Here is a 10,828-nt window from a genome sequence, read left to right as displayed (position 1 = left end):
AGTGATTGGCCTCATAGGCTATAACGGACCAGGAAAAAAATTAGAAGCTGTTCCACTCAATGTGAAAGCTGTCGGAAATGCAGAGCAGTGATTCGCCATAGTGGCCTGTACCGCCGTTATCCGCTTACTGCTACCACCCCATGCAATTCAAATTTCCCGCCTTCGCAGTGCTCGCGCGCCCCCTGCCTGAAACTGCGCCAGCGGGAGTTCTGTTCTCTTTGTTCTTTTCTCCCCGCACGTGCCGGCGTTGCACTGCCATCGTAATTGGGCCCATCTCCCCGCGAGGGGGACTCGAGTAAATGCGTCGCATGGGAGGTGGGTGTATTGCTTTAACGTTTAGTGTTTGGGGAGTTGGCGGTAGTGAATGCGTTGTATCAGCATCTTCTTGACGTAGTTTGAATGAGTCAAGGATATAAGGCGCGTTCGTAGCCTCCCATTCTGTGTCGGCTTTGTGGCGCAGTGGGTAGAGCACCATGTACATTGCGTTCCGCCCGCAGAGTCGAGGGATCGAAACCAGGCGCCGGATAGTATTTTTTTTTATGTAGTGTAGGGGGAGGGGTGCGGACTACGACTACGGACGTCAACGCGGGTGACATCGTGAGTTAGTGAAGAGCTCTGCATTTAAAACCGGGTGTGCGATGCATGGTAGCGTGGTGAAGGCGAGGGAAATAGAGATCGTCGCGTAGGCGGCTACCGCACAAAGAAGCAAGACCGCGTGCCACGCTCGGACGTTGGAGGAGGCGATGTGGCTGTCCGAGATCGGCCCGTCCGAACATATGCGTGGCGCACTGCTCTAATGAGTTCGTTGCCAGTTTCGGCGATACACAAACTGCCGTCAGCATGCATCTTTGTTCGATCTCACAGGCACTACAATTGTCTGTCCGCACTTAGTAGGGTTAGGTTTCCGGCTTCACCGCTAAATGCAGTTTGAGGCCAAGCGCAAGACGAGCAATTTCTTGTCTTAAATTCCCCGGAAAAAGCTCAGGTAAGCGAAAGCATTTCCTCATTCATTCCACGGGGCGAGGCCCACACATCAGCGCCCGCTAGATAAAAAAAAATATTTGTTCTCTCTCTCTTTCTCCTGAACCTCACAAGACTCGTGCACTCCTTCGTAATGAGCCACATCACGTACGTGGCCGCCTTCCACAGCTGGAAGAATGGCGAGAAGAGCAAGTTGGAGGCGACCACCCGAAAGGCATACAAGGCGGCCATCGGGGTACCCGAGTCTACAAGCACCGGAAGACTGCTCAGCCTAGGCATCCACAACACCCTGGAAGAAGTCATTGAAGCTGAGAGAACGGCGCAGCTGGAGAGACTGGTAACAACTAAGACTGGAAGGAGAGTACTGGAAAGGCTGGGGCTTCGATACCACGAGCAACAGGGAGTCAAGATGCCGATCCCGAACGAGGTCAGGCGCATGATCCGGGTGGACGCGATCCCGCGCAACATGCACCCCGAGTACAACGAAGGCAGACGAAAAGCGAGGGCCAAGGCACTGGCGGAACTACACGCTGGAGACGCGGGAGCCCGCTACGTAGACGCAGCGGAGTACGAGAACGGGAGCGGTTTCACCGTAACCATGGTCGTCGCTGAAGGCAACGTCAGGGCGGCGGCCAGTGCGAAAAGCGACAAACCAGAAGAAGCTGAGGAAGTGGCCGTAGCACTGGCCCCTAAAGACCTAGGGTGCACCACCGTGCTCAGTTACTCAAGGGAAGCGGTCAGGAACTTCGCCCGAGGAAGGGTCTCCCGCGATGCGGAGAAAACCCTGAGGAGCGACAACAATCTTGGAAAAGAAGAAAATCAAGTGGTTCCCGGCCCACGTAGGAGAGGTGTCGAACATCAGTGCGAGCCACAACGAAACCGCACACGCCCGGGCGCACGAACTAACAGGCCGCGCCGGGCCAAGCGGGGAATGACCGTGGCACAGCACGAGAGACAAAATGACGAGCTACAACGAAATCGCCCGGGCATATCGACTCGTCAGACGTACGCTCCCGCCGCCCTGCAAAGGGCTGTGCAGAGAGCAGGCAGTCATGTACAGGCAGCTCCAGACAAGAACGATCATGAGCCCCTCCCTAATGCACAAGATGTACCCGGAGACGCACCCAGACGACACGTGCAGGGTGTGTCGTACAGCCACCGCGACCCTCGATCACATCGTCTGGGACTGTCTCAACATCCAGGAAGAATCCACGACAGGAAGACTGCCTCCTGCCTTAGAGGGGGCGAAGCGATCCGAAGACCAAGACCTCCAAATCCAGGCCGTCCAGCGAGTCCTCGTAGCGCTGACCAGGCAGGAGCCCGAGCGACCCGATGACGGGAAGCGAGGCTCGGGCCTGGCGGCGACGGTGAGGGTGACTCCGGCAAAGTCTGAAGTCTTAGGGCCGTATTCCGACTCCCTCCTCCACTCCATTTGCTCCCTCCACTCAGCTGGTGGAAGGATTCCACCATGCTTATGCATGGGGAAATCGATTTCAATGAACTCCTCCACTGGAGGCTTGAGTGGAGGAAGGATTCAGAATACCAGGGTTAGTGTATGGCTTTAACCGCCGGCCCAATAAAAGTTTTTGTAGCGTAAGCTACACTGGCCGAGGTTGAGCAGTTTCACGTGTGCAGTGAAGGGCCGTTCTGCGCAAGCGCGAGGGACATTGGATTGAATTGGCTTGGCTTGGCTTGGCTTGGCTTTGATCAGATTGGATTTTATTGGATTTGAATTGAATAGGATTGGATTAAAGTGGATTGTGTTGGATTGTGTTGTGTCATAGCCGCGGCAGACGCACTGGCACCGGCGCGTGCCCAGGTGTGCGCCTCAATTGTGCAGTAGCCAAGTCTGACGCTGCACCGGAGCCGCTTGATAGCCGTTTCGCGTGGCTCGTGAAGAGCCGTGCTGAGCATGCCCGAGGAGCAGTGACTGGAGTGGACTGGATTAGATTGAATTGGACTGGAGTGGACTGGATTAGATTGAATTGGACTGGACTGGACTGGATTGGACTGGACTGGATAAGACTGGATTGGACTCGATTGCTGAACCTTAGCTCACGCTACGCATATCCTGGCATAGCAGAGCTAAGCCACTACTAATTTTTTCAATCCAATCCAATCCTCATTAATACAGCTAAATGTCCTCGTTTCGTAAACTCGCGAAGACAACTTCGCCTCCCAGTGAAGGGGTATTCCTCCGACGTAGAAATCCGCCGTGCGGCTCCTAGGAGCGTGCATCACGTGACCCCTTCGTCACAGGGTCTCGCCGTCTCGCCTCTCCGATTGGCGGTCGGAGCTTTTGCTTTCGAGCTACAAACCATCCGATCCTCGGTGGCGGGGGACGCGGGATATCGTCTTCTCGTAGAGCAGCTGGCCGCGGCCCTAGCTCTACAGCGGTTAACCTCCATGGCGGTTACAGGCAATATAGTTTTATTGCTTTTTATTACACTGTACGCAAAAAAATTCCCCGCATTTCCCCGAGGGGAAGAATGTGAAAGTGCGAATGCACGAGTTGAATTTGCGCTGTTCGGTAATGTTCGCGAAAGAGAGATCACACACACACACACAACTACAAAGAAAGAAAGATGCATTTATTCACAGACACCTATTTGTGTTGTCGTTGTACTTGATTGCTAGAGCGGATCTCAGCTTTGAAATTTCGTGTCAGTACTCCTTTAGGCGGGTGCATTAGCCCTTCTCACGCCCGATTCCTGGCCAATCCCCCACGTGGGTATGTGCCATGTCAGCGGCCAGGCAGCGCGCGCCCATCTCCCCCCGTTGCCAAGGAAGACGAGGAGATTCCGGGCCAATCCCCCACGTGGGTATGCTATGCGGACATCGCCGGTGGACGCAGGTTCAGGGTCGCTTAAGAAGTGCATCGCACTTAAAATGCGCCGCGCAGACGACAGGCTCACTGAAAGAGTCGCGTATACCACCAGCACGGTCGCTGTGCGAGCGGCGGTCGTGGCCGCGAAGTGGCGCAGCTGCGCGCAGGTAGCTCGAGCGACAGCTTGTCACTCCCCAAGGCGCAAACAAACCTGCAGATAACAGGAAAAAAGTAATGATGTGGTGGCGAATTGCATTAAAAATCGTCATCTGCGCCGCTCACGAGAGGGGCAATCGAATACTCGCTTCAGTGTTAAAACTAACATCTATATGGGGGCCTCTAGGCGGACCGGTCATCTGTTTCTAGCGTGCGTCTCCCCATCCGCTACCTCGCGCGTCGCGAGCAGCGCCTGCATCATGTCCACGGCCAATTTTTGGGCGGCTGACCCGCCGCGGCAGCTCAGTGGCTAAGGCGAAGTGCTGTTGAGCACCAGGACGCGGGTTTGATTCCCGGCCGTGGCGGTCGCTTTTCTGGTGGAGGAGAAAAGCAAAAACGCCCGTGTGTACGAGATTATGGCGCACGTTATAGATCCCCAGGTGATCGAAAATAATCCGGAGGCCTCCACTACGGCGCGCCTGATCACGTGCGCTGCGTCGGCTCGTTAAACTCCACAATCAATCACTCAATTTTTGGCCGGCTGACAAGATCAGTACGTAGGGGCTTTAGCCGAAAATGCCGCCGTCGAGGAATCGGCGGTGCTACGGCAGCTCTGCTTTAGAGATAGGCGACTGCAAACGCTGATATCCGTCTGACAGTCGCATCCTCCACGGGAGCGAAGGCGCTGGTCGAGCGGAAGTCATCCTGCGGTGCCTTCACGATCCCCCTCGGATTTCTCCGCTGAAAGGCTCCGTCGTGTGAATACCGCTGGAGGAGAGGACATGGAAGTGCTCGCTAACGGGCCTGCAGCTCAAAGTTTATAGCCATCGAGATTTACGGCTCTTTATACTTGTCCACCTAAGGTCTATAAATTACCTGAGATTTCCGGTGCCCAATTTCCCAACCGCCTCTAGCAACCACGTGACTAATGAGCACTCCCGCATCATCGTTCGGCTACGGGAGGTGGCAGGTGGATCAACAGGATTGGCTTGTCGGCTTACTTAAGAATGGTTACACGTGGGGACATCTGATCGAGTTAGGCCCTGTGGAATGATGTAATGAAGAGCGAATACCCTTTTTACGGAGAGCGCCGCGAATGAAAGGGAGGGCTGATACCAACCAGAACACGCCCAAGCATATGCACCCTTCGAAGCTCACCCGCCATGCAACAAGGCAGGAGGTGGGAGAGAAACGAAGCGCAGACTACCGGGCTGCTACTCAGATGATAAAAAAAAGGAAATCAGACGACAAAATAGAGGATAAACAGATACGCGAAGGAAAGAAGCCGTCTGCCGTGAACGCAGAGGAAATGAAGGAAACGAACGAGTCACCTCCGGTACTCCACAGTTGAGGAACACACATGGAGACAAATAGGTAAAAACAAGTAAACGAAACAACCCAGAAGTAAACAAACAAGGAACGGCACACAAATAGGAACATGGGGGTGAATGGCAGAGTCAGAGCTCAAGGAAGGGAGAACACGTGCATTTGAGGATAAGGAGGAGAAAGAAAAAAAAACGTAGAAGAGAAAGTGCCGGTGCAAGTGGGAATGGGGAATTAAGCAGCGAAAAAAAGGCTGCGAACATCGAACACGCCACAGCGCCCACCGAATCAGGCAGCGTTTTCGCCAGTGATGCATCCCCTAGGGCAAAACGTATATTTACACAGAAACAAAAAAAGGCACTAGGAAACAGGTTAAAAGACTTCAGAGGAGCTTGTTTCTCCGCGCTTGGCAGGCTCCCCACTTTTTCATTTCCTATGGCACGGGGACGGAAGAGTTGAGGGAGCTGTCAGAGGATCCGAGTCGCGTGCCTTGGTTGGGGATCTCCCGGGCCCCCCTTTCACCCCTTCCTTTGAGCGGGAGAGCGATGTGTTGCCGTCTGGACAGTGCCAGACGAAACTCGATCGATACTCGAGGAGGACGAAAAGGGTCACTCTCCTCGCCGGGGGAAACCCCTGATATGGACCGGATGGGGTAAGATTAGTGTACACAGCCGAGAATTACGATATGAAAAAGAAATAATGCTAAAGGAACCCGTTCTTTGCCACTCGAAACGGGTGGACATTTTGCAGGTATTTTCCCACCTTGCGTATCTGAAGTGCATTATCACTTACCTAACCAAACATAATCTGAATAAACTAACCTAACGTGTATTTAACATAACGGGACCTCACCCTGACATAGTTTAAATCTCACCTAACTTAACCTACACCAAAACCTGGCTTAGCCTCTGCCTAATTAAAACCCAACTTGACCTAACCTATACTTAAAACGTTTACCTAGACCAGTCGCTGTAAATAACTCGCCGTATCTGTACGCATCAACTTGAACATCATCGCCATCATCTTCATCCCGTCATCAACTGGCGTAGCAAGTTAGGCATTTTAGCCCAGCTAACATCGCCAGACTTCATTAAAGATCGCTCTCTCTCTCTCTCTCTCTCTCAACCTAACTTATTCCAACTTAGCCTAACCTAACCTGAATATAACTTATATTTAACCTTATCTAATCTAAACCCAACTTACCTAGGCCTGAAAAAATTTAAAATAGCCTAACGTAATAAAACTGCAATCTATTCTGACGCAAACCCAGCAAAAAAATATCCTGGTTACGTAACGTGCAACCTGAGGTAGATCTGCAATCGATTTCGCTATTTCGAAAATATTATTTCGTAGAAGCCCCCCAAGGCGAACCTACTCTCTCTTTCTCCCTCTCCCCAGGTGCTTCAGCTTGCTCGCGCAGCCGTACGGTGGAGAACCCAACTAGACAGGTCCCACCGTATACGGACCAGGGCAGTGACGGCGACTTTTATTTGCATGATATTTTGAAATCAGAATAACCCCGATAAATGGCAAAGACGCGCGTGTTCATGAAAATTCAGCTTCCGCGAGTGGCTAGGATAACTAATAAGGCTCATGGGTGCGTGTTCGCGTGATCCGAAAATTGCAATTAGCCAGGGACTGCTCGCTCGCAGACCAAAGCATGGCTTAAGGATTTTTCTACTACCGATAATACCACAGCCTCTGTTTTGCAGTCTCAAGAAGAGGTCTTGAGAAAATAATGGCGGTAAGTTAAATAGCATATAGTGCGACGTTACAGTGAACAGGAACGTGTTATAGTGAAGTGGACTATATTCTGGTTCACTGCAGTAAACACAATACCACGAATAAGCTGTTTTTAGTCAATTTACAAAAAAAATGTTTTGCGAAAACAGCGCTTTTGAAGGGCAATACGAGGAACATGCACGACACAACTGCGCTGCACAGATTATTCCAAGCAGTCCAGCTGCTTCTCGCGTTGTTCATATGACCGCAAGGCGAAGATGATTGGTAAGAACGGTAACACCAGTGAGATTGAAAACTACACGGTTGTCTTACTTTGGCGAATGCGTCCCAGAACCGCCCTTGCCTTGTCGTGGTTGCGTCGGGAACGAGCGGCTTGAAGTAGATTTGCCTCCGTTGGGACAATTCGAATCCAGGAGTGACACTAAGTTCTTTAATGCCTGGCGAGAAGAGAACAGGGAAGATGCCGGAAGCAGCACTCTAGCGTGCTTACAGCTGAGAACGACGTACTCAGTGCTGTACCATCCGATGCGTGATGCGCTCGTGATATGCGCCTATTTATAACCAGAAGTGTGTATTCCGCACGGCACTAGAATTTCAAACACACCAAAACACCCTCTACCGGTCCCTTGATTGAAGCCGACGGAAGTTGCGCCAGAAAAAAGGCGGGAGAGGAGTTCAACGGACGCCGTCGATTGCAACACCCTCCACAGGTCCCTTATGCATTCCGCAGCTGAGAACCGGATTCGGCCGGTTGTCGCAACAGTCGCCGGTGTGAATCATCGGCTTGAGACTCGGCGCGCTAGAAAAGCTCCGACGTGTCAAAACTTTTTTGATGAGCTGGCTCCACCGTCGCACATGTAACTTTCCCGCACGGCACGAAACTTGGTATCATGACCGAGCAGGGTAACGACGAATCACTATGCCGGAAATCGCAACAGAGGTGATGATGATAGTGATGGTGATTATGTACACGCTGTGCAGGCTACAATGTTAGCCGGAAGGCTCAATTGGAAAATGACTCTCACTGTGAAACCGATTAGTCCCAGCGCAAGACCTCAGGCCGGTGTCCTCGGCAGGTTGTACACCCGGACAGGTTGCATGCCCCCGCGGACAAAGCAAAAAAAGCCGCCAGCGCGGAGCGTTTATTTTCAAACGCGGAGTTCCCGAGTGGAGGGGAGTAGCGCTTGCCTTTTTTACAAATCCCCGCCGCTTCCTGTGCCGCCGGGCCCATTCTTAGTGGTACTACGAATATTTTCGTCGCCGCTGTGGGCAAAATGCGTACGGGCTTTTTTTACATTTGCGCGACTTGATATCCTCAGCGATGTCGGCGCCGGGTCTTTCATGTCCTCACGCTTAAGCCCTGCGAACAGCCCCGCCTCGAAACCGTACGCCCTCAAAATAAGTGTGCAGACTGTAAGGGAGGAGGGGAGGAACGAAGGGAAGACGGGCATCGAGTTAGGGGCTCCGGCTTCAACGCCGAAAGCGGTAGACCTAGTTGTGAAGAGTTCCGGCGAGCTTTAGTTAAAGGACACCAAAAAAATTCCCGCGCCTTCCCGCGAGGGGAACACGAGTAAATGCAGAGCATTGGGGCCTCAGTACTGATTGAAGGCAGTGTTGCTTCCATCGCTTCTTCCGTGATGCTGGAGTAGCAGACACGAGTAAACGTGGGCACGAGCGTCAACCAAGGAAGGAAGGAGCAACGCAGTGACTGAAACACGAGTGACCGCTAGCCGCTATATATGCAGCGCACGCAGTAGAGGGAGAGCTGTACGGGGGGGAGAGCGCGCATGCGCAAGCAGCGCGCGCCCTTCCACGCCCCACCGCGCTGCTATCACGCACCTGTTACGCCGAGACCGCGACGGAGCAAACGGGCTGACTACGACGCATGTGCGCGCCAGCTGCTGTTGAGAGAGAGGAGGGAAGTAGAGGCGCACCTGCTGCGGACGCGGAGCTGTTGACACCGTCCGACGCAGGAAGAGGCGAGGCTAAGAAATGCTCTGCATTTAAAAGGAGCACCATCGCAGTTCTGCAGCGCCAGCATAAAGCAGTAACCATGCGCACGCACTTGCGCGCGCGCGTTCACGCGCTCACGCGCCCGTGCGCCACCTTGCGACGGCCGGACCAATCAAAGCCGCCGCTCTGCGCGCTTCGGTTTCCCGTGCTGGGCCAACACCGGCTAAGGCTGGGCTGGAGGCTATGGCTGGGCCAAGCCGGGCGGCCGGTGGCGGCGGCCGCTGCCGCAAAGTTATCTCCATCTCCCCGTTGTGATAAGTCGGCGTAGTTTCTTCGTTAGCCGCAAAGGTTTATCCGGTGTATGCGCTTCCTCCGTGTCACACCAGCAAAATACAGTATCGGCAAAATAACGTACGCGATCAAACTTCGTCAGCCAGTAACCCGAAGGCAATCATGGCTCTCCGCCGTCGTGTGTGCCTTGCGAAGCAGCGATGCTCCTGTGTTTTACTTCGAAGCTGGCATTAAAGGTAATATTACTCTGCTGTAAGATGAAAAGCCGAAGTTTATGTGTGTTACGATGACAGTGTAACAGTGTTGGGCGCTGTACGTACGGTTGCGCCATGTCGACAAGGCGGTACCGGCAAGCGCGGGGCAGCGCACGCTCGCGCGCCTCCGTCGCCTCCCCGTGGGTGCTTCCCTCACCCTCGTCACGAACTTGGGCGCGTAGACACGAGAACAAGTGTGGAAACGAGCGCGCGGGCGCGTGCGTATAGTTGCCGCTTAAGAAACGAGCTTGGCCCCAAAAATTCTGGACCATCTCCTCTATAACGTGAAACCTGGGAAGGGGTGAAGCATGCAGCGTATAAGTGTATTCTTGGCGGCGTGGCGTTTTTGCCAACGGAGATGAAACCGTTGGGGGGGTAGAGGTGTACAGCTTTGGAGAAAAAGTCTCTTGTCTTTGAAGTACGAAGATCTCTAGTGCGAGGCGTAAACGAGTGTCCCGGTGTTTTTAGAATGCGTTACGAATCGATCCAGCGCGATGCGTAAACCAGTGTCCCGGTGGTTTTCAGATGCGACGCTGAGAGGAGTATCTCTTGCCGGCGGCCCTGTCCTGCGTGCGTGCGTCGTCCGCGTCCGCACAGCTGCGTCTCTCCTCCGCTCGCCTCCTCCCCTCTTTCCGATAGCGAACACTCTCTCCCAACATCTGCGGTCGCGCTGCGCGTGGCTGCGCACTGTGCGCATGGGCAGTACTCTCTCTCTCTCCACGGTCTCTTCTCCTTCGCGCGCGCTGCGCATAGAAGCGCAGTGCCGCGCCCCGGCCGGTCTTTCAGTCGACGGTCGTCCGTGCTTCCGCTTGCGCTTACTCTCTTGCCGTAGCCGACGTTTGCTTGATGCGACGCCTATGAACCACCCTTCAGCGTCGCATCACACCAGAGGGTTCCCGCGAGGGGAGGTGGGCGTAATTTTTTTAGTACGCGCCGCTCTAGCGCGTGGCGTAAACGAGTTTCCCGGTGTTTTAGTGCCGTGACTACATGAGACGACGATTACGACGGCGACAGCCCCAGCCCCTAACGGGCTTTGCCCCTAAAAACTGAGCGGCGCTCGCGGGCACTTCAGTCCTCCGCCGCTGTCGAGCCCGGTATACGAGAGACGATGCGGCGGACGTTGTTCCTGTGTGCAAATACACCTGCGAAAATGCGCGTTGTTCCCGTGTGTTCTCCTTGGGGGCCACCAACTTCTTCTTGGAAACAAACGTTGATGGACGGCCGCTGCTTACTGCATATGCGTGAGCAAAGCGGTTGAGATAAGCGCCGACGTGTCCAACCTTTTGGAAAGAAATGCAAT

The sequence above is a fragment of the Haemaphysalis longicornis genome, unplaced genomic scaffold, assembly GCF_048455015.1.
Source record: "Haemaphysalis longicornis isolate Haplotype H1 unplaced genomic scaffold, Haemaphysalis longicornis Haplotype H1 scaffold_8, whole genome shotgun sequence".
Classification (NCBI taxonomy): domain Eukaryota; kingdom Metazoa; phylum Arthropoda; class Arachnida; order Ixodida; family Ixodidae; genus Haemaphysalis; species Haemaphysalis longicornis.
This window is presented reverse-complemented; position numbering follows the sequence as displayed.